This window comes from Musca autumnalis, unplaced genomic scaffold (assembly GCF_047663935.1).
Source record: "Musca autumnalis isolate F117 unplaced genomic scaffold, ASM4766393v1 scaffold_1, whole genome shotgun sequence".
NCBI classification, from domain to species: Eukaryota; Metazoa; Arthropoda; class Insecta; order Diptera; family Muscidae; genus Musca; species Musca autumnalis.
In genome coordinates, this window is record NW_027411644.1 from 122785306 (window position 1) to 122811297 (window position 25992).

The following is a 25992-nucleotide window of genomic DNA, read 5'->3' on the forward strand; positions in this document are numbered from 1 at the left end:
AAAGAATTACCCCCTGTTTTTGTAACTATTTTTTGTTCGTTCGTCTATATTCGTAATAATTTAGGCATCCATAGCTCAGCCCCCAGATGACATACGGACCTAATTTTTCGTAGACGCGTTCCATATATAGTTAAGAAATCCTCTTTTTAAAATCAGAGCTCTACATTTGCGCTGAGGCGAGTTAATCGATCTACAAATTTTGACAATTCGTGTGAGAAGAATAAAAACTTTTACAAAAACAGGGGGTTAATTAATTGAAAATCATTTTATATTACAAAGAAAAATAAACAATAAACACAATTTTAACTACACCCTGTAATCAATTTCATAAATAATAACGCCGTGGAATACCTTTACGTGTATTTATTTGAAAACTTTTTATTTCATTTCGTAAATAAAACATTGCAAAAACCAAAAAAAAACACAAAACAATATAAACAAGCAAACTGGAGTGAGCTAAGATAAAGAGAATTATCTTCGTGAGAGTGATTTACGTCAAAATTCTTTCTCTCCGCATAAACATAATTGTTAAGTGTCAAACTTTTTACACATCAATATACGGATCTATCTACATTAATATATTTTGTGAGCTTTTAACCAACATAGATTTTTAATAACAGTTAAAAAACTGCAAACGACATTTACGAGCGCCTATAAATATACTCTATTTCCTGTCTTTCTTACTGGCTAACTTGTGAGCAAGGCAAATATAGAAGGTAGCCGATTCGGCGAATTGCTACAACAAAGCAACTTTTGCCGTAACATAATACGTCAAAATTTGTAAAGAGAATCAATTCGCCTTGGTGCTTAAATTTGCAGCGATTTAGCTTCGGCCAATCAGAACAAGATGTTTGTTTACATTTCACAATTACAACAATTTTATTTGACATTTCATATTCAATCAGCTGATACGAGTCGGCTACCTTCTTTAATGTGCCTTGCTTGTGAGTACCTTTACACCTGGGTTTCCCCACATTCATAATGGCTGAGCAAGGCGATGTTACACAGATGAATATCTCCGTAGATAACGAATTGCTTATAAAAGACTCTAGAGCGCCGAAACGCGATAGAGAAAGTAACTATCAGCGTTCCTATGGAAATTTATCAAAAACTCCACGGATGTCTGATTCGCCTCTACGTATGGTCCAGATACTCGATGAACGCTTCAGCAAGCTAAGTAAACGCCTAATGGATGAGTTCAAATCAATGCTGTCGGATACGGAAACTAGAATTATACAGGAATTTGATAACAAATTGTCTGATATGAGAAACGAACTAATTGATATACACGAAAGAGTGACTAAATTAGAAGAAGGCGCATGCAAAAGTACAAACATCGATAAAGATATTGCAGATATTCGCACTCAACTCCTTAGACAAGAAAATGCATTTGTAGCCTGCGAAATCCGAATAAATGGGGTCCCATATCAAAAACATGAGAAGCTTATGGATGTTTTCAGTAACATTTGCTATTCCTACAATATAGCCGCCCCACGAATTAAATCAATTCATCGCCTACAGTATCGTAATAACACTAAAAATGTTAATTCACCCGATGGTGTCATCATCGTCAAATTCATGTCGCCTTATGATAAAAACTCATTCCTCAAGTCACTTGCTGGTTATAAAAAGGCTAATAATTATAAACTTACTTTGAATTCCATCGGCTTTAATTCGAATTCCTTATTCTACATAAATGAGAACCTCTCAAATACAAATTTTTACTTTCTACAAGAAGCCGTACACTTGAAGAAGAAGGGTTCTATAAAATCTGCCTACACCTTTCGAGGACTTGTTTATATTAAAAGTCACAACAGCGATGAGCCCATATGTGTCAACCATCAACAAATCCTTGATGAATTTCGTTCTTCTGATAATGTATCTCGTATGGAACCACAGCCACAATAAAATCATAACTCCAACATGGAATCATTATATAGTTTTATACACATATACATTTCTCTTCAATATCACTTTTGAATTAATTTGTCACTTTGTAACTATTAAATCGACCATTTCATTACATTGTACGACCCATTATGAATTTATAAAAATATTTTGGATATTATTATGTTTAGTCATGCATTTTGCTGATGCCGTAGCTTTTTATCTTTCTCCAATCAAATATGACTCTATCCGGTAATGTAGGCAGAGATTCCAGGGATGTCACTAAAAATCTAGTCAAAATTTTATCCAAACAACAAAAAGGTATTAATATTTGCCACATAAACTCTCAAAGTGTGGTAAATAAAGCTGATGAATTTGTATATATTTTTGAAAATTCAGGGATAGACATAATATGTATCTCTGAAACGTGGCTCAACCCATCTATTCCTGATGCACTTATCAATCTTCAGGGCTACACGGTCTTTAGATCAGATAGAGAGCGTCGTGGTGGCGGCGTTGCTATTATTGCTAAAAACACACTAAATGCAAAATTTCACTCTAGATCACAAATTGGCGATGGAGTTGAATATGTTTTCATAGAACTTAAAAGTCACAGCAATAAAATGCTAATTGGGTGTATCTATCGACCAAACAATACCATCGATCTGAACCGCTTGCAAGAAGTCCTTGAAATTATTACACTGGGTTATTCTGATGTCATACTTACAGGGGATTTTAACTCCAATATTCTTGTCGATTCTACCTTAACGAATAACATGCTAGCATTGGGATTATACAGTGTTAACAATACAATTGCCACCCACTATTCATTCACAGTTAATACTCTACTAGATCTTTTTTTTGTCAATAACACCGCGAACATCTTACTATATGATCAAGTTTCAGCACCGTGTTTCTCAAAGCATGACCTTATTTTCCTTTCATACAATTTTAATATTCAACCAATAGATCAGATATACTCGTTCCGTGACTATAGGAATTTAAGATACAGTGATTTGGAAGACAAATTTCTACAGATCAACTGGAATGATATGTTTTCCCTTATTTCTGTTGATCAGCAACTCCAATTTCTCCAACATAATATTCACTCATTATACAACGATACTGTTCCAATCAAAAATAAGCGAAGATCGCCTAATTGCAAACCTTGGTTTACTTCGGATATCAAACGTCAAATAGCAGATAGGGATAGAGCATACTCCAGGTGGAAAAGATACAAAACTCCAGAGCTTCATGAAGAGTACCGCCTTGCATGCAGATTGGTTAACAGAAGTATCAAGACCGCTAAAACCGAACACTACTTATTTCGGTTTAGCTCTGCCATCGACTCAAAGTCAAAATGGAGTGTTATTCTCGAGATCGGGATTGGAAAACCAAAAACCCCCGGATCGTGTATAGGTGACGTTGAAGAACTGAATAAAACTTTCATTAATTTACCAAGGATTCAGACCGACCCATCCTTCTATGCATTTAATGATAATGGTACAAGTAGCGAGGGTTTTTTCGAATTTCGCTGTGTCACAAATGAGGAAGTCTTGAATTGTTTCTCTAGCGTCAAATCTAACGCTATAGGTCCTGATGATATGGATCCTAAGTTCATTCGAATACTGCTTCCATGTTTACTGCCTCATTTCACCTTCCTTTTCAATACCATATTGACTACTAGTACGTTTCCTTCCATTTGGAAACACGCCAAAATTATACCAGTGCCAAAACCTAATATGGAATTTCGCCCTATCGCAATTTTACCATATCTATCAAAAGTCTTCGAAAAAATAATTCATAAGCAGCTTATAGAAAACTTACAACGTGAATCTTTACTCACAGATATCCAATCTGGATTCCGTGCTGATCACAGCTGTTTAACTGCCCTTCTGGACGTCTCTGAATCGATAAGGAGTGAGATTGATGAAAACAAGGCATGCTTTCTCGTCCTACTTGACCACTCAAAAGCATTCGACACAGTTGATCACCGAACGCTTTGCTATAAACTAAAACACTTCTTTAATTTCACCGATACCTCAACTAATCTAATTCGTTCCTATCTGCTCAATCGAACGCAATCTGCGTATTCCGGAAACACTAAATCCAAATCTCTGGCAGTTACAAAGGGAGTCCCACAAGGATCTATTATTGGACCCCTTTTGGTCTCAATGTATGCCAATGACCTACCTCTCCAACTCACACACTGCCGTATGCACATGTACGCCGATGACGTGCAGATATATTTGAGAAGTACTCTTGACGACGTTAGCCAGTGCATTCAAAAAATAAACTATGATCTGAACAGAATTTACAAGTGGGCATGTGCCAACGGTCTTGTCCTAAACCCGAAAAAATCGAAAATGTTTAGCTATCCATAAAAGGAAAAATGTCAGGATACAAAATATTGAATTAGTGTTAAATCAAGAAAACATAGCAGTTGTGGAAAGTGCTAAAAATTTAGGAATTGTTTTTAACTCTTCTCTAAGCTGGACAAACCACATTAACCAAGTCGTCGGGAAAACCTATGGAAAATTACGTTCTTTGTGGCTTCTTCATCCATTTACTCCACTCAATATCAGGTTCCTCCTAGCAAAAACTTATCTGGTACCTGGATTAATCTATGCATGCGAACTTTTTGCAAAATGTGATTCGGTTAGCAAACGCAAATTGAACGTAGCTTTTAATAGTATCGCTCGTTATGTTTATGGCTTGTCCAGAACTCAACATATCTCACAATATGCTAATTCCCTTTACGGCATGAGCTTAAACTCTCTCCTCAAAATGAAAGCCCTAATACTTCTACAAAAAATTATATACAAAAAAACTCCAAAATATCTTTTTGAAAAGTTAAAATTTGGAAAATCTGAAAGAGGAAAAAAACTTGTTCCATTGGCAAGACGGAGCCCTGTATCAGATTGTCAATTTTTTATTAACACAATAAGTCTCTGGAATTCTCTTCCAAATGAGTTACAAAGCATCAGCAATGCACAAACATTTAAGAATAAACTTCATAACTACATCCAAAATTCAATAACGGTCATACAAATGTAACCATATGGATATCCTTACTTTTTTTACTTTTTTTTCTTTCTTACTTTTTTTCTCTTTTTCAAAATTATTATATAAATATGTTTTAATTAAATGTAAACTCTTCCTAAACCTGTTTGTTATTTTTATCATGCAATTTTACACCATTCATAATATTGTAATATTCTTAAGATGGATATGTTTTCTTTACTTGTACCCCTGCACTATAATTTATAAGATCTCAATCTTGTTGTGCAGGAATCAATAAATAAATAAATAAATATTGATAATTTTCAGCGTGGAGGTTTTCTCCCATTAACAGTCCAAATACCAATCTAAATACACTTCAGAAGGAAAGTGGGTCACCGTCTTCATATTTCTGGTGGAAAGCTGTATACCCCCAACGAAGATTTAATACCAAATTTCAGCCATTTCGGTGGAATATTGACGCCACAACCTTCAGAATTCCAAAAATATATGAAAACCTAGACCTACACTGATAATTCTCTTCTAGAATATTTGACACCCCCCTCGAAAACTAAATAACACATTTCATCCATTTCCATTTGATAATAACTATGAGACCTTCAAAATACCGAATTCGGGAGGAACCGTTCTATGGGGTCTATATGAAGACGTGGACTTTACCGACAAACTTCTGGTTTAAAGTGTTACACCGCCGACGACGACTAAATATTAAATGTCAGCCATTTTGGTTGAATATGGAGCCTACAACCTTTCAAAGTAAGGAAAGGATCAAAGACGGGAGGGTATCATCAGGACTGTGAATATATAAAACATATTTGGACGTATGGGAACATTATAGACCGATTTTAATATAATTTGCCAAACTTATTTCTAGACAGATTTACGTAACACATTCCTAATTTAATATATCGAGTTCGTTACTAGGCAATGTTTCACCACACATTCCAAATTCCATTGAAATTTTGCGTACATAGCGTGTTTGGTGATTCAAATATAAGAAAACGGCCTAAAGCTATATCCAAATCTTGACCGAATTCAATATTGTTTGGCAATCTTATTTCTAGACCGAATTCAGTCACACATTCCACACTTCGTTTGGTGCAACAAATACGGGAAAACGACCGAAAATGCATATGTATGGGAGCTACTTCCAAATATGACACGATTTCAAAATGATTTGACAAATTTAGTTCTAGATCAAATTTCGTCAAAATTCCTAATTTCATAAAAATTGGACTAATATAGAGTGTTTAGCGCATCAAATACATCAAATCGGCCGAAAATATACATGGGAGCTTTATCCAAATCTGAACCGATTTCAGTATAATTTGGCTCATTTATTTCTGGACCGAATTCTGTCACACGTTCCAAATTTCATCGAAATCGAATATATATATATATATTGTGTTTGGTGCAGCAAATACATAAAATCGGCCGAAAATTTATATGAGAGCTATATCCAAATCTGAACTGATTTCAATATAATTTGACTTATTTATTTCTAGATCGAATTTAGTAACACATTCCAAATTTGATCGAAATCGGACATGTGAAATCGGCAGAAAATATATATGGAAGCTAATCCAAATCTGAACCAATTCCGATGTATTTTGGCACGATGTATTTTCCCACTTTTATTCTGAATCGGACAATAAATGTGACCTTCACGTTGCGAACGGACGGACGAACATGCATAAATCGACTGAGAAAATGATTCTCTGTATGTCCCCAAAAGCAGCTATGGGTCCATCTAGTTTCCATAGGCATGTTACCACAGTCTGGTGTAGGATATAATGATGCACATTAGGCTTAAATGTAATTTTCGCGATTTTATACTTGAAGTCGATTATGGGTTATGACCTTTTACAGCCTCGTATCCCTGTTAAATATTTTGATGACCTAAGATTACATAAAATCTTAATTTTAAAGTGATTCGTAGTGATTTACTGAAAAAATAGATTTGCGAAGAACAAATACAAGATATTTATTTTTTTTATTTATTTTATTTATTTTAGTTTATTTATTTATTTATTGATTCCTGCACAACAAGATTGAGATCTTATAAATTATAGTGCAGGGGTACAAGTAAAGAAAACATATCCATCTTAAGAATATTACAATATTATGAATGGTAAAAAAATGCATGATAAAAATAACAAACAGGTTTAAGAAGAGTTTGCATTTAATTAGAACATATTTATATAATAATTTTGAAAAAGAGAAAAAAAGTAAGGATATCCATATTGTTACATTTGTATGACCGTTATTGAATTTTGGATGTAGTTATGAAGTTTATTCTTAAATGTTTGTGCATTGCTGATGCTTTGTAACTCATTTGGAAGAGAATTCCAGAGACTTGTTGTGTTAATAAAAAATTGACAATCTGATACAGGGCTCCGTCTTGCCAATGGAACAAGTCTTTTTCCTCTGTCAGATCTTCCAAATCTTAACTTTTGAAAAAGATATTTTGGAGTTTTTTTGTATATAATTTTTTGTAGAAGTATCAGGGCTTTCATTTTGAGGAGAGAGTTTAAGCTCATGCCGTAAAGGGAATTAGCATATTGTGAGATATGTTGAGTTCTGGACAAGCCATAAACATAACGAGCGATACTATTGAAAGCTACGTTCAATTTGCGTTTGCTAACCGAATCACATTTTGCAAAAAGTTCGCATGCATAGATTAATCCAGGTACCAGATAAGTTTTTGCTAAGAGGAACCTGATATTGAGTGGAGTAAATGGATGAAGAAGCCACAAAGAACGTAATTTTCCATAGGTTTTCCCGACGACTTGGTTAATGTGGTTTTTCCAGCTTAGAGAAGAGTTAAAAATTAAAAACAATTCCTACATTTTTAGCACTTTCAACAACTGCTATGTTTTCTTGATTTAACACTAATTCAATATTTTGTATCCTGACATTTTTCCTTTTATGGATAGCTAAACACATCGATTTTTTCGGGTTTAGGACAAGACCGTTGGCACATGCCCACTTGTAAATTCTGTTCAGATCATAGTTTATTTTTTGAATGCACTGGCTAACGTCGTCAAGAGTACTTCTCAAATATATCTGCACGTCATCGGCGTACATGTGCATACGGCAGTGTGTGAGTTGGAGAGGTAGGTCATTGGCATACATTGAGACCAAAAGGGGTCCAATAATAGATCCTTGTGGGACTCCCTTTGTAACTGCCAGAGATTTGGATTTAGTGTTTCCGGAATACACAGATTGCGTTCGATTGAGCAGATAGGAACGAATTAGATTAGTTGAGGTATTGGTGAAATTAAAGAAGTGTTTTAGTTTATAGCAAAGCGTTCGGTGATCAACTGTGTAGAATGCTTTTGAGTGGTCAAGTAGTACTAGAAAGCATGCCTTGTTTTCATCAATCTCACTCCTTATCGATTCAGAGACGTCCAGAAGGGCAGTTAAATAGCTGTGATGCGGAATCCAGATTGGATATCTGTGAGTAAAGATTCACGGTGTAAGTATTCTATAAGCTGCTTATGAATTATTTTTTCGAAGACTTTTGATAGATGTTTTAGAATTGCGATAGGGCGAAATTCCATATTAGGTTTTGGCATTGGTATAATTTTGGCGTGTTTCCAAATGGAAGTAAAGGTACTAGTAGTCAATATGGAATTGAAAAGGAAGGTGAAATGAGGCAATAAACATGGAAGCAGTATTCGAATGAACTTAGGATCCATATCATCAGGACATATAGCGTTAGATTTGACGCTTGAGAAACAATTTAAAACTTCCTCATTTGTGATACAACGAAATTCGAAAAACCCTCGCTACTTGTACCATTATCATTAAATGCATAGGAGGATGGGTCGGTCTGAATCCTTGGTAAATTAATGAAAGTTTTATTTAGTTCTTCAACGTCACCTATACAAGATCCGGAGGTTTTGGGTTTTCCAATCCCGATCTCGCGAATCACACTCCATTTTGACTTTGAGTCGATGGCAGAGCTAAACCGAAATAAGTAGTGTTCGGTTTTAGCGGTCTTGATACTTCTGTTAACCAATCTGCGTGCAAGGCGGTACTCTTCATGAAGCTCTGGAGTTTTGTATCTTTTCCACCTGGAGTATGCTCTATCCCTATCTGCTATTTGACGTTTGATATCCGAAGTAAGCCAAGGTTTGCAATTAGGCGATCTTCGCTTATTTTTGATTGGAACAGTATCGCTGTATAATGAGTGAATATTATGTGGGAGAAAGTCGAGTTGCTGATCAACAGAAATAAGGGAAAACATATCATTCCAGTTGATCTGTAGAAATTTGTCTTCCAAATCACTGTATCTTAAATTCCTATAGTCACGGAACGAGTATATCTGATCGATTGGTTGCATATTAAAATTGTATGAAAGGAAAATAAGGTCATGCTTTGAGAAACACGGTGCTGAAACTTGGTCATATAGTAAGATGTTCGCGGTGTTATTGACAAAAAAAGATCTAGTAGAGTATTAACTGTGAATGAATAGTGGGTGGGAATTGTATTGTTAACACTGTATAATTCCCACCCACTATACATACATATACAGAATATCGGGCAATACCATTTTATTGGTTCTTTATCGAAACGTGGAGCTTTACCGAAACATTGCAAGAGAGGTTTGTACATCCACAAAAGAGCAAGTAGTACCAAAATATTAAAAAGTATGGCCGTGTCGTTCTATAGTGTCTATTTCAAAACGTGGATCGATATAATCCATCTTCAATACCATAAGCCCTAAAAGTTATATAGTTTTTAAGTTCAAGGAGTTCTTTGAAAGCTCTATTTTAAATGTTGTGAGCTTTAACTTAATTTCAACATACGGACGTACTGATGGTCATCCTTATGTTATGTATTGTATGCTGATTATGCGCCAACATCAAAAATAACACCACGTAGAGCATGGAAAAATATTAAAACATGTTTTATCACTTTTCCCTAACTGTTAAAAGATTTTCCCGCACCGATTGCATGGAAGTTTTCCATTGCAGAATTCTAAAATAGTCTTCAATACCAGACCATTCTGCATATGTATAAGTTAAGTGTTGTAATTAACTAAGTTTACTTTAAGTTAATTAGCTTAAATATACATCACATTTTTTGTTCAAAAAATTAAAATAAAAAATTTTATAAGCCAAAAATATCAAAAGTCTTTTAAAAATAGTCCTCGGGCGGCAAATTTTTCACCTAAATGACCTTAAATACGTGCTTTTGTTATTGGGACAATCCTCCCCACGTGATACTTATTTGTTGCTAGTGTGAAATACTAGCCCTAATGTATACTCCCACAATTATTTCGAAGACAAATTTAATATACCATCTGATTGTGGAGGGTACATATGTACGTTAATCTTAGAGCATATCAACCATCTCAACTATCGAGGAGCGTTTTATAATAATTGAATTATTACTCACATACTTCTGTTCAAATTGCGCCAAAAGAAATAGTCTGAATCAATTTCGGTACATTAATGTTTGTTGGGAAAGCAAACAACCACGGGGAAGATACTGATTCACGTCATTCCCAAACCAGCTCTCCGATATATGCATATATGTAAGTTAACAATAAAAGACTTCTTCGTCTTTTGGTGAGCTTAAAAAAACTGTTTCTTTATTGAAATCCAAAAACTTATTCTACTTAAACTACTTAAGTTATAAAAGACAAAAAGTGCTGACACCATGATCACGCCACTAGACGTAACACGACTCCATCAATGTAGCCTAGCAAGAACACAACACAGCCAAGCAAGCAACAATGTTGTTTGTTAGTTCGGCAGGGATGTGCTAACTACCCCCTCACTTAAGTGGAGGCCGTCCTCGGTCTTCTTTATAGCCATTGCTACGGCAGATTTAAATCTTTGTTGTTCTCTTATCTTTGTCCTACGTTTGACGAGGCACAATATGAAATGGAGTATTCCGATACTCATAAAAACAACACCGCCAACTAAAATTGGTCGCATTCTTGCATCTTTTTCAAGGTCGCCAATATATTGTAAGTTTTGCAAGTTCATCTGATGGATAGATGACAAACTTAAAATTTCACTGTGGTTGTTTATAATAATTGAGGGGAATGATGGTGTTCCTGGTTTCCGCATATCAATGTTGTTTCTATTTACGAATAGTGTACCATTGACAGTCACATTTTTTTCAAAGGTTATGAGGAATGTGCCGTTTATGTTTCTTACATTTTCGGTTGCTTCTTTCACTTCTGCAATAGCGTCATTGACAATGATAATTCCATCGTCGATTTCTGCCACTTTATCAAGATTATTGCTTTGCGTATTACAGTGTGCTGATTCACCCGATATGAGTTGTTGAGCGCAGGTTTCGCTTGGCATAAGTTGACAATAGGTTGAAGATATTGTTTGCTTGCAATTTGTTGCTGAATACGTCTTGCCTTCGCAGTCTACTACAGTGTTGGTGTCAGCGAATTGGATAATTTTATTATCGTGAGGTACTGGGAATAAAGAAATTTTCTGACATGTTCTTATTGGAATAGGATATTTAATGATAAAATACAAACAATATTCATTTGATATTACTTTTACTTTAGACAAAGACATTAGTTCTGATATGGTGAAATCTGTGTGTTGCTCATTGCTCTGATTTTTTATAAATATTTTTAAATCGTCCTGGTCCAAAACTGTTGGATTTACAATATTTATTTTAGCTAAAGTTACGGATAAAATTATATTTTGTAGTTCCATAACTATCATCCGATTTCTGGCCATTAAAATTGGGACATAATCGGAGTGTGAATAGTCAATAATCTTTGCACGAGTCAACGTTAGTATGAAAAGAAATTGTAGTAACAGCCTAGGTAAAAAACAAAAGCAGAAAAAAACATTTTATCAATATAAACTAAAATTTATCTGAGGTTGTCCTTATGGACCACCCTCCCCTTTATTAGGACAGTTGTCCCCAAATCTGCTTCGACAGTAGCTTCTTCATAAAGTGGTGTCATTTTATTTCCAAGTCTACGATTATTCCTAACAAAGACTTTATCCCCCACATTGTAAACTTTGTCATGACGACTTTTATTAAAGTAATGTAACTGCCTGTTTTGCGCGTTAGAGATTCGCTCTTTAATCTTTTGTTTTACCTCAGAGGGTGCAGAATGTATCGTATCAATAGGTCTTTCATTCGTGACAGAATGAATTGTTCGGTTGTATTCTATAGTTGATTGTAAGATGAGTTCGACGGTATCCTCGATCTTCCTTTCTATTTTCAAGCATCTTGCGATTTCGGCAAGAGTGCTATGAAATATCTCTACCTACCCATTTGAGGTGCTGTGTAGAGGAGGTGAATTGACAATATCTACATTAAACCTGTTTTTCAGAATTGATCTGATAGTCTCAGAGTTAAAGGACCTCTCATTATCACAGTAGACAACTTTGGTATTTGGAAAAATATTCATTAATTGGAGAATTGGTTCTTTTACGTCTAGAATCGTTCTGGACGCTATTGGCTGTACCACAGCGAATTTTGAGAATTTATCCACACAAGTTAAGAAATGGTTTTTATCAGTTGAATAAATATCAATATGTAGAATTTCACCGGAATAAGAAGGAACCTTTGTTTCTCCTATAACGTGTTTTTCTGGATGCCGATTGTATTTTGCTTTTGAACATGTCTTGCAGTTGGCAACAACCTCATTCGCTATTTTCACCATTTTGGGGAAATAGTAGTCTGAAAGGATTTGCTTAACATTCTCTTGGGCTGCCCGATGAGCTCTATTGTGTTCACTTACGACAATTTCTCTCTGGTCGCATTGGTTGAAAATGTCAGAGACAAATTTACTACAAAATCGGAACTTCGTTGAAGGAAACATTCTAATCAAATCGTGTTGAATGTGGGCCAACACAGGTAGGCCGCAATGAATAGCATTGACAACTTCAGTGTTGACTGCATCAACAATTTTGGCCAATATTTCGTTTTTATCTCTATATTGTACAATATGTCTCGTTTTGTTTCCGAAAAGTATAAAATTTCGAGTGGTGGGAAATTCCGACTCTTCCAGAATGATTTGGTTGCGAAAACAATTGACCGGTTTGTCTGAGCTTTCCATAGTGTAAGTGAATGACTCTTCACTATGGACTGTTGCCATGTCTGACGAATTATCGTTCTCCAACGCATGGACAAGTTGCCTTGATAGCGCATCTGCAACTTGATTTTCTTTTCCTGACTTATAATACAAGTTTGCATTATGTTCATCGATGAAAGCTTTCCAGCGCTTAATTTTTGCATTCGGATTACGATCCGAAACTGCATATGTCAAAGGTTGATGGTCAGTGAAGATGTTAAGAGTCTTCACACCATAGAGGTAATGTCTTAATGTTTTAAGAGCCCAGACTATTCCTAAAAGCTCCCTTTCGTTTGTTGCGAAATGCAACTCTTTATCCGACAATGCTCTAGAAATCATAGTGATTGGTCTTCCCTCTTGGGATAGGACAGCACCTAAACCATGTGCTGATGCATCAGTGGTAAGGTCGAACGGTTTTTTATAGTCAGGGTACATCAACATGACGTCCTCCGAAGATAGAATATTTTTCAGTTTGTGAAATGCATCCAGTTGGAAGGCGTTAAGATTGACTACAACCTTTTTGGATTTGGTTGCAGGAATTTTACCGTTTTCTCCTTTTAAAATATCAGTTAAAGGTTTTGCAATTTTGGCAAAGTCCTTGATAAAACATCTGTAATAATTTGCTAACCCAAGAAACGATCTTAGTGCGAACAACGTCGTTGGTTCTGGGAAATTTTGTATTGCACTTATCTTTGATGGTGCGGTTTTTATACCTTCTTTGGATACGACAAAGCCAAGGTATTCAACTTCAGATTTAAAAAAATTTGATTTTTCGACAGAGACTCTCATGTTTGCATCGAGCAGTTTCCTAAGAACACAGTCGATATGTTTTACATGATCCTCTTTGGTTTCTGAAAAAACAATAACGTCATCAACATAAACGTAACATGTTTTGCCTATTTCATCTCTTAGTATGTCATCTATCGCTCTTTGAAACATACTAGGAGCATTCTTTAGTCCAAATGGGAGACGGCAAAACTCGTACTTTCCGTTATTTACAGAAAATGCCGTTTTTTCCCTATCTCTTTCCGCGAGTTCAATTTGATGAAACCCGGATTTCAGATCTAAAGTGGTAAAGTACTTTGCTTTACCTAAATTTGATAATATCATTGTTACGTTCGGAACGGGATATTTATCACTAATTGTTTTGGCATTAAGCTTCCGAAAATCTATAACGAGACGTTTGTTTCGGTTGCCTAGATTATCGACACCTTTTTTGTCGACTACCCATACTGGGCTATTAAATGGTGACCTTGAAGGTCGAATTATACCATCTGCCAACAATTTTTTTATTTCTGAATTTACGAATTCAGATACACCCATTGGGTATGGATATAGTTTAGAATAAATAGGTTCTTCGTTCTCCATGTTAATGGTAGCAACGATATTTGTATTATAAGGTAGTGCTTCTTTAGGATCAGCAAAAACCTTTATTCGTTTTTTTAAAATTTTCTGAAAATCCGCCTTAATTGCGAAAGGCACATCAATTTTATCGACGTCTATAAAATTAACATCTTTACATTCAAAAAATTCAATTAGTTCAGAGCCAGAATTATGTAGGATAAATCCTTTTTTTAAATCAATGTTTGCATTGATTTTCTTTAATAGGTCTAAGCCCACAATTCCATCAAATGTTGTTAGAGTTGGCAAAATGAAGAATGTAGAGTTCATGCCGAATAAATTTACAAAACATTTTTGTTTAATAGGAGTTTGTCCGTTGACAGAGTGAACTGAAAAAGGAGTACTTACGGGAATTATATGCTTCAGTTCATTGAGAGGTTTTATATAATTTTTTGAAGCACCAGTGTCAATTAAAAGGCGTATTGGTTTCCCTGCTATCGTCCGCCTTATGAACGGTAGTAGGGACCTGCCTCTAAAAAATTTACATAGTCACGGTCTTCATTTATTTCATCGTTTATGTCTCCACATTCGGATTGAGCTATGTCACAATAGTGTCCCGCCTGCTCTTCTCCTGAATGGGATTCTGGAATCATATTATTCACTTTTTGAAATTTTGGGCCCGTACTCCGGCCAGACCCAGCTTGACGCTTAAATGGTTGTCTGTGAGAAGTTTTACCGTTACCATAATTGGTCGGTTGTCTCCACGAAACATAGTTTTCGATTTTCCCGTCAAATTCGGGCAAAGATTTGATAATATCAAGTGATTCATCACACGTTATTGATGAATAAATTTTTACGTCTTCGTATGGTTTCACATCTGTTTGCCCTACTGAAATGGACGATAATTTTTTTGTTAACTCGTCGACTTTTTTGTCGACTTCTGTTTTATATGCCAGAATCGCTGTACGTACAGCGGATTCTATTAATGCAGTCATTTCTTCACTGTTCATATTGTCTTTTCAAACAAAAAATTGTTACGACTATAACAAGATCTAAATCACTGTGTTTGTTTTTTTTTTTTTTGGCACAAAGATAAAAATGTTTTAAACACGCACTACACTTTGTTTTTTCTTAAATATTAAGTTCTTAATACCACCAGTTTTGGACACAATTTTGAAATTCAATGAGTGACACACTTACATGACTTTATGTTGTTTAAAAAGAGTAAATCCTTATATTTTTCAGCAAGTTTTAAGCGGGGTCTCTTAATCCAGCAAGTTTTAAGTAAGGCTTCCTTCCAGTAAATATTACTTTCAGTAAGTATTACGTTATTTAAAAAGAGTAGATCCTTAGATTTTTCAGCAAATTTTAAGCGAGGCCTCTTAATCCAGCAAGTTTTAAGTAAAGCTTCCTTTTTCAGCAAAATTTAAATTTAAGATGATAGATCTCTTTTTTTTAGATCTTCATATTTGTAGGGTTGAACCCGGTTGGGCGCCAGTTAACAATAAAAGACTTCTTCGTCTTTTGGTGAGCTTAAAAAAACTGTTTCTTTATTGAAATCCAAAAACTTATTCTACTTAAACTACTTAAGTTATAAAAGACAAAAAGTGCTGACACCATGATCACGCCACTAGACGTAACACGACTCCATCAATGTAGCCTAGCAAGAACACAACACAGCCAAGCAAGCAACAATGTTGTTTGTTAGTTCGGCAGGGATGTGCTAACTTGTACAGTAATTAATTAACATTGGTAATGTTTTTCAAGCGATTCCATTCTGACATTGATTTCTCATTCACAAAGCCTCGATACAGGATATGATTTGAGAACCCGTAAGAAATGGTTCTACAAGATTGTTTTTAAATCAATCAATATTAACTTTTTCGTACTAACATTGGTATTCTTTCCATATTCTATGGGATGCTTAGAATCGTTTTTTTTTTTGTTTGTGAAAATATGAAAGAGAGTATTGGATTCAATACGAAATTCAACTAAAATAACTGATATTAGTCTTCTTTCGATTATATAAAATCCTCGATTCTAACTTCCTCACCGAGTTTCTATAGTCGCGATCTCTACGGCTCTGACTCCACGTAACATTCTTATATGATCAAAAAGGATTATGTCAGTTGTCTCATGTCATCATTTTTAGTATTAATTTTTAATTAATTTCTAGTTGGAATCGAGCTTTATGATCAATAATGCATCTGAAAAAGGAAAGCCAACGACTCGAACCCACACACCTACCACTATGGGACATGACATGTTTCGCCTTTTGGTAAAGAAGGTTCCTCAGACATATAGGATGTGGGACGGCTTCGCTATCATCTAACTTTTACTCTTTCAAATGCAATTTGTTTTTTACAATTCTGAATGTTTTGTTCAGTAATTGTGTGGCTTTCATGACAAACGCTTAGCGTAGTCTTTGGAAGTTATGAGTTTGGCTCTTTTATTTTAACTTTGTTTTTCTCAGAACCATTTTTTGGGGTTAGGCCGTTTTGGCGCTGAGCGCCTCAATTTATTAGTGGAAAAAGTTTGGCTTTGTTCGCCAAGGGGCAAGGCAGGGAAGACTAGTTTCGATCCTCGCCACAGAATCTCATCAGTTTCCTTGTTTCTTGTTTGTGGATATTCTGTTTACTGTTTATACCCAAACATCAATCGTCAACTCGTAAGTATAAAGGTGAACAAAGAAAAAATTTCAATGAGAAGTTTTTCTTTGACAACCTCACACAACCCCGACAAAAGTGTTTGCAAAACAAACCAAACCTTTGAAAATACAAAATTGTAACAGCTCCCAATAAAAAATGTTCCATCCTAAACACTTTTTCATTTTCCGGCTGTGAAAATGGTTTAGCAACTAATGTACCAGCCGGAAAATATACTAAATAAATTGATAACACTAACAAGAAAATTGTGGCCATAGGTCAAGTTTCTGAGTTATGTTGCAATGCGAGGTTAACTGATTTTAATTTGTCTTGATACAGGGATTTTGGCTTAAAAATCCCGTTAGTGGGCCATAGTGCGATGAAGGGTCACATATTCGTTACCGCTTTTCATAAGTAAATTCTAACATTCATACTTTAAGTCACTGAAATTTCCCGATAATGAGTCCTCTATGTTTATATTAAATAGCAATGGAGACGTCAGTTTCGTCAAGTATTATATTAGTTACCCATTTTTATTCAACACGGCGTGGATGTGTTTATTTAGGTTTACCCACTCAAGCATGACAACATGGAAATTTACATGAATATTAGAGGATCCCCTGAGAAATAGTTTTACTGGACTGGAATTTCTTATTTACTTACCTTTTTCACTTGCTGCACTGCACCATTCAATTTTGATTCAACCGTACATTTTTATTTTACTTTGTGGGATTTCTGTAGACGGCAGAATGTTTATTGTTATATTGTATTTTATTTAGTTTTTATAAGAAAAATGAACGAAACACTACCACACACACCCACATTTTTATATTGGTAAGAAGTACCTTGTACTACCATGTACTTTCAAAAGTAAATCTGCTTCAAACAGTGAAGAGTCCTATTGAAAAGAAATCTCAGTAAAGTTTTTGTGTTCAAAATAGGATGCAATACATAGAACTTAATAGTCCTGTTCAACTAACCATTGTTTCGGTAACATCAACAAAAAGAGAAACTTATAGTTTTCTTTAATTCTTTTCGTTTTTGTTTTGGTACTTGGGGATTTAAAAACAAATAAGAGAGCAAAAAACTCGTTAAATTTAATTAACAAAAAAGTAGAGAAATTTCAAGGAGAACAACATGTGCAACGGCAAAACCTCTTCAGCGTAACTAGAGGATTGTTAAGAGCATTGTGAAAATTCCTGCCAAATACGGTAATCGTTAAACAAACAAAACCCTTGGGACAATAAATAAAATTCGTAAACAAATGAAAATCTGCTCCATTTTCTAAATGACTTGGGAAACAGTATGAGAGGTATGAATTTATAGAAAAAAATTAGAATAATTCACCGTAATGTTAGTGCACCAATTCCTTAACAAAAATGCGAAGAGAGAACAATGAAACCAAGAATTAATTAAAATCAATGTTCCTTTATTAGAACCCAGCAACAAGTTTGCCTACAAATATGCAGTTAAATCATATGTACAAGTGATTTGGAATGACATGCATTTATGTATTTTCAGTCTTTATTTTTACGAAAGCCTGACCCCCGAAATATGCACTCCAATAACACTGCATTTTAACGAACCCCAAAGCATTGCGTTTTTGCTGAGCCCTTAGGGTAGTATTGGATGCAGCCCGTGCTTTCATGCAGTGTTTTGGATAAAATTTAAAGTCATTCTTCGGAATGTGTTTTAGTACCCTCAGCGTTTATGCTAACGAGGGTATATACACTTTCATACGGGCAAAATGTGCCTCATCGAAATAATGGTTTTAGACCCCAAGTATGTTTGGACAAAGTGTGTTTCAGACAATTTGGAGTTGATTTAGCCATGTCCGTCCGTCTGTCTGGAGCGCACGATAACTCTCGAACGGATCAACCGATTCTGTCTAAAATTTGCCTTTCGTAATATTTTGTCCAAACTTAGTTTAAGTTCGAAGATGGGTTACATCGGTCCACTCCTTCCGGTACCTCCCCCACAAACCGATTCAGTCTATACTTTGCACATCGTGAAATTTCTACCAGACATAGATGGGGTTCCAATATTAACCCAATTGGTCCACTCCTTCGGGTACATCCCACACAAAATCTGCCGATCCGGTCCAAAATGTGGCCTTCGTAATATTTTGTCCAAACTAAGTTTAACCCCCTATTTTTGTAACTATTTTTTTGTTCGTTCGTCTACATTCGTAATAATTTGGGCATCCATATCTCAGCCCCTAGATTACATACAGATCGAATTCTTCGTAGACACGTTCTGTATATAGTTAAGAACTCCTCATTCAAAAATAAGCGTTCCACATTTCCGCTAAGACGAGTAAATCGATCTACAAAATTTGACAATTCGTGTGAGAACATAAAATTTTTTTTACAAAAACCGGGGGTAAGTTCGAAGATAAGCCATATCGGTCTACTCCTTCAAGTACCTCCTCTACAAAAGTTCCAAAATGTTCGGAAAAATTGTTTGGTCCATATTTTACACATCCTCCTTCGGGTACCTCCTACACAAAATTTCGTATAACTTCACTTTAAGACCAGTTCTCGAATCACTTTGATTTCTGCTGAAGCAACATACATTCGCTGCCTCAATTAAGACTGTAAAAGTTTTTTCAGTGGCAAGTCCATTTTATGTTCAAATGTGGGCTATATCGGTCCAATCCTTGGGGTACCACCCACACAAATGTTCAACATTTTTGTGTGGTTAAGGGTCTGTTCCAGGATCCTTTGGAATCACTTAATTTCATTACTAATTGTGTAAAACAAAAACATTAAGAACTTTATTACATTAATACAAATTATGAAAGTTCTCCATTAAATTCAATCGCAACTCAGTTTGTGTTGTCCGCTATCAGTTTAATCCATGCTGAACTGTTTTGCTTTTTCTGCTCTTTTTCACCTTTGATCATGATGGAGGGTATAATTAAATTTGTCATTCCGTTTGTAACACATCGAAATATTTGACGAAATCCATGTAATGTATATGGTAAATAACAAAAATGGAATCCTTTACTCGCGATTATAATATTTGCGAAAACACGTGTCAGAAAAACACAGAGATACGCGAGTAATATGGGTATTTCGCCAAAAATTGAATGTGGAGGCACATCCGCGGTTTTTGAAGAATCTATTTGAAATAGGTGTATATTGACGTATTTTTGATGGGCGCTGATGAAACCGGATGCGCATCAAAATCGTATGCACATTGCGTGACTTTTACCAACTTTAAGGTTTTTTGCAGTGCATGATGCAACTGGTGGCACACAATGGCCGCTGAGTGAAACATCAAATATGCATAAATATTGAAAGAGATTGATTCGCTTTATCCAAAATCGGATGCGCATCAACCGACTTTAACTAATTCGCGAATTACAGGCTTTTTATTTTTCATATCTTTTAAATGATAGTAATTTTAATATTACTCTTAATTTCCTTAATTTCCTATCACAGTAAGCAGTTAAGCTTTCACGATGGTAAACCATATATTTTGATAAAGTTTTAGCAGAATACTTTAATTTATGTATTATATTTTAGCGAAATAGTTGGATAACTCTCAAATATTTTTTTCTAATTTTTCGAAACAAACCAAAAAATATATTTGTAACAATATTTTCCAACAATGAGTTGTTTCTCTTTTGTTGTTGTTATAATATGCAATTTATAAAGCCAATGTTTATAATTTTGGTTTCACATTTTTTTACGCGTTGTCTAGTGTCTGTACGTATTTTTAATTTAGTTTTTAGAGGTTTATACGGACTCTGAGTTAGTATAATTTGAATTCATTGCCATATAATTTGAATTTTTTGATTTTCCGCAAAAATAAAAACACATTTGGAAATTTTGGTGATCTACGGATGGATATCAAATGCTGTTACTGATATATGCTTACATTTTCTCAATACAAAAAATAAGAAATTTTAAAATATTTTTTCTTTATAAGAGGATAAAAACCGCTATAACTTTTGCGCGCATCAGCCAATTTCGTGAACGCGAGCAGATTTGAAACCAGATTTTTTTTCTTTAACTCTATACCAAAAATCGTAGATGTGCTCGCGAAAAAATTTTTTAATTTTTTTCAAATGGAATTGCAAAGGAATTTTGTTATTTGCCATATATGGTCTTGATCAGCATAACATTCTATACAGAGGTTTATATTACTCCACCATATGGAGGGTATATTAAGTTTTTTTTTTCTGTTTTTAACACAACGAACTAACCATTAGCGACCAAATAAAGTACAGTCGGACCTCGATTATCCGTGATGGTCGGGACCAGAGGCATTACGGATTATCGATTTTCCCGGATGATAGAGTTAATGTTTTTATGCAGTTTTTGAACACATTTTTAAGTCAAAATGGCTTAGTATTGTACATTAACATTCAACTGTGTTATTTTTATTATATTTTTTTAAGGGACATCCGCCATATTTTAGAAGGATACATAATATCATCATCAGATTCATGAATTATTGACTTTGTCCCATGGTTACTGTGATACCATAAAAGCACAAATTGTGTGAAATGGGAAAATTTAAATTTTTGTTTTGTTTACATTTTGTTTGCTTAATCAAATTTATTGGAAGGTGTGCTTTTACTTCCGGATTATAGAGTTTATAATGAATAATAGATTTATTGGAAAAATAACAACATTTCAATTCTATCCCGGATAATGAACGTTCCCGGATAATCGATTCACGGATAATCGAGGTTCAACTACATATCTATTCTTGATCAATATAAAATTCTATCCGTACATCTGTCAGTCTGTTGTAATCACTCTAGCGTCCGCAATAATTGTGATAGAAAGCTAAAGTTTTGCATCCACTCAAAATTGTCAAGATAGGTCCACGTTTTGGTATAGCCCTCCTTTAATGGTACCTCCCGATTTAAGGTATTTTGAGGATTTTAGCTACATTTTCCACCCAAATTTGCTCTAATTTGGGCACTTGGAGTTTCAGAGGTCAAAAAACAAGAACCACCAACATTTTTGACCGAATAAGCTGAAATTTTACATTTGACCAAAAAACTTCTCTAAAGAAAATTATCAAGATAGGTCCACGTTTGGGTATAGCCCCAATATAACGGTACCTCCCGATTTAAGGTATTTTATGGCTTTTAGCTACATATTCTGACCGAAGTAACTGAAATTTGACATTTGATGTTAACAATGATCATAAAACTTCTCTACAAAAAATTCTCAAAATAGGTCGACGTTTTGGTATAGCCCCCATACAACCGTGCCTCCCGATGATTGTAGACAATTTTTTGGCCGAACTAGTTGTAACTTGAGATTTAATGTTCTCAGAGGTCCCGTAACTTCTCCACCAAACATCTCAATGCTTTGGAATAGCCCCCATATAACGGTACCCCCGATTTTTGGTATTTTGACGATTTTAGCTACAATTTTTAATCAAACTAGCTGTCATAAGACACTTAAGTTTTTCAGCGGTCACGAAACTTCTCCACCAAAAATCGTCCACAGAAGTCAATTTTTGGTATATCCCCCTTAAAAAGTTACCAACAGGTTGAAAAAATTTTTAGATAAATTTTTTGACCAAGTTTAGGCATTTGGGCTCCGAGGTCGAACAATTTTTGCACCTAATAATATTTCATTTTAGTTCAGAATATTTTTTGGTGAATGGTATAAGAAATTCGGCCCGGCCGAACTTAATGTTTTTATACCCTATACCACAATGTGGAAAAGGGTATTATAAGTTTGTTTTGGTAAAAATTCATGTAATACCGCGAAATTTTCGTCGGAGACCCCCAATGTGGTATACCAATATTTATATCTCGACAAGATAAAGCGATTTTGAGATGTGTGTCCGTCCTTCCGTCTGTCCATTATAAACTGTAAACACGCTCCAGGCCGAAATTATGGACCGATCGTCACGAAATTTTGTATGGAGGTCGGGTTCAGATCAGAATAGATCCCTATTCTTATTGGTGATGATCGTGAAATATTTAGCGGGTGAAATGGACCAAAAACATAATATTTATCCAATTTTCTAGCGGCTCTGTAGGTCTCAATAATAGTCCGATCAACGCGTAGTTTTAAATAAGGTAAGAGTATATCACAAAGAAGAAGCTTGCAATTTGAGATGGCGATCGGATAATATTTAGAGGGTTAAATGGACCAAAACTTTTGTGTGGAAATTGTGAACATTTTTAATATACAGCTTATATCTTTATTCCTGGAAGTGACATTCCGGACAAGTGAGACATAATTGAATGTGGAACGCTTGACCTTTCAATTGATGCCAATTATGTTGGAGTGCATGATCAGATAACAGAGTTACAGCCTAATATATTCCGTTATTTGTTTGTTGTGTAATAATAAACTCGCTAGAACTCGCAATTATAAATCAATAGTCACGAAATTTTGCACCGGGCAAGAGTATAGGTCGAAAAAGATGCCTACAATTTTGAATGATGATCTGATATTCTTTAGCGGGTGAAATGGACCATTACTTTTGTATAAAAAATATAAAAATTTTATTTTTGGTCGATATTTTAATTCCTTGAGGACATATATATTTCGCAAAGTAGCCTACATATGGCAAAAAACTACTGACCTTTCCTCTGATGTAAATTGCAATAATGTGTTTGCTAGATAACGGGCCTACTGCCTAATATATAATGGGTTCTGTGTAGAGAACCACATTTTTATCCCATGCTACATATTGTCTCTCCAAAAGTTTATGTAACACCACGCAATATTCGTCCTAGACCCCTTATTTAGTATGCCAAAATTCATATCTCGGCGAGAGAAAGCGATTTAGCGATGTGTGTCAGTCCATTAAAAATTGTAAACCAGCTTAAGGCCGCAATTATGGACCGATTGTAACGAATTTTTTAAGGAGGTTGGGTTCGGGCCAGATTAGAAATGATTAGTTTTTGCTGATGATCGTGAAATGTTCAGGGAATGAAATGGACCAAAAACAAAATTTTAACCAATTTTGTAGCGGCTCTGTAGGTCAAAATAATAACCCGCAAAATTTTAAACAAAGTTTGAGTTTATGATGAAGAAGCGTACAAACCAACGTGAAGATCAGATAATACTTAGCGGGTTAAATGGACTGAAACTTTTGTGTGAAATTGGTAAAAATTTCAATAACGTAGCGGTTAAACAACGGAAGTAGTAGTACTATATAAGTGGGTTTCATTACATTTTAGTTTGTGTGAACTAAATTTTCCTTTCCTGCTACAAAAATGTCTTTGTCATGCTAGATAACTTTTTGGTTTTAGTCATAAGTATTATTCATTACATCTCTGATATTTGATAATTAAATTTTCACAATCATTGAAAAGAAGTTCCGTGGAGGGCGATTGTCCAGGGATAGTGGTATAGGGTATCCCATGGTCGGCTCCGTCCGACTATAGACTTTTCTTACTTGTTTACTTTTTAATTTATAAAATTTTCGTTCCAGAAGTCGTTACTCTTTTCTTTTTACATACTTGGTCCGTTCCGAACTTTTTGCTGAACTTTCGAGAAGCAAAATTCGATTGATTTCATTCTAAGTCAAATTTATTGGACAGACATCGAATGTACAGCGCATGTACATATGTATATAGCGTGTTTGGTGCATCAAATACATGAAATAGGCCGAAAATATATATGGGAGCTATATCCAAATCAGAACCGATTTTCACCAAATGCAATAGCGTTCTTCCTATGGCTAAAAAAATTATATCCCCCAATTTTGATCTGAATCGGACAATAAATGCGCACGGACGGACAAGCATAAATCGACTCAGAAAAGGATTTTATGTTACATACAAATTCACAAAGACATGATACCCCTTACCACAAAGTGGTGTAGGGTTTAAGAGGAAATTAACTATTTCAGCCAGACAAAATACCGGACATTTATTTATTGATTAAAAAAGCTGATCATTCAACATTCGCATTATCGAATTACTATCAAAGCCATGCAATTCCAATGAATTACACTATGACACAAAATGGAACTAAGAGTCTGGGGGTGGAAAATTCCTTTTGGGGATGAAAGCCCTTGGTGTATATATTAAGAATCCAAAAGGAAATTTTCGCCATATATATTTATTTTTTGTTTCTTCACCAATAATACTTGGGAAAATAGCTTCATATCTCTCTTTGTAGCTTCGTTTTGAGAATACATGTCTTCAGTCAAATTGATTGGCGAATCTTTTTGTAGAACATTTCATTCTTCTAACTTAATTCCTTTCATATCCTTTTCGTCCTTTATATATTGAACCGTAGTAGAAGTACCACAAGATTTTTCAATATCCAAATATTCTACAATTATGTTGCTCAGCAAATTTTAGGTACGATTCTCTTTGGCAACTAATCAATATTTTCCCGTTTTCATTGTTCTTTTTGATGTTTACTTGGTCTTGGTTCAGAAATAAAATATATTTGGTTTTTCTGTATATTCTACATTGGTTATTTTTATACCCTACACCACTATGTGGAAAGGGTATTATAAGTTTGTTTTGGTAAAAAATGTGGTAACCAATCTTCATATCTTGACGAGACAAAGCGATTTTGAGATGTGTGTCCGTCCGTCCGTGTGTGCTCCTGTCCATTATAAATTGTAATCAATCTCCAGGCCGCAGTTATGGACCGATCGTCACGAAATTTGGTATAGAGGTCGGTTTCACATCAGAATAGATCGCTTTATTAATTGGTGATGATCGTGAAATATTTAGCGGATGAAATGGACCAAAAACATAATTTTTGTCCGATTTTGTAGCTGCTCTGTAGGTCGCAATAATAGACCGATCGCCTCGAAACAAATATGGTAAGAGTATATGACAAAGAAGAAGCTTTCAATTTGAGTTGGCGAACAAATAATATTTAGAGGGTTAAATGTACAACAACTTTTGTGTGAAAATTGTTAAAATTTTTAATATACAGCTTATATCTTTATACCAGGAAGAGACATTGCGGGCAAGTAAGCTACCCAGCAAAAAGTTTGCCTTCAAGGAGGCAGTTAAATGATATGTACAAGTGATCTGGAAGTGCATCAAATTATGCATTTTCACTC

General features: G+C 34.9%; 1 long non-coding RNA gene across 2 annotated transcripts; it reads left to right on the forward strand.

The window, feature by feature from the left end:
• The first annotated feature begins 10454 nt into the window (after positions 1–10454).
• On the forward strand, positions 10455–15985 carry LOC141390815 (uncharacterized). 2 transcript variants are annotated; one of them, XR_012409480.1, is made up of 3 exons: positions 10455–11353; positions 15569–15639; positions 15783–15985. It is a non-coding gene; the product is annotated as an uncharacterized lncRNA (long non-coding RNA). The 2 variants fall into 2 exon arrangements; XR_012409481.1 differs by lacking the exon at positions 10455–11353 and having other exon boundaries at positions 12183–15639; positions 15783–15850; positions 15915–15984.
• Positions 15986–25992: the final 10007 nt, after the last annotated feature.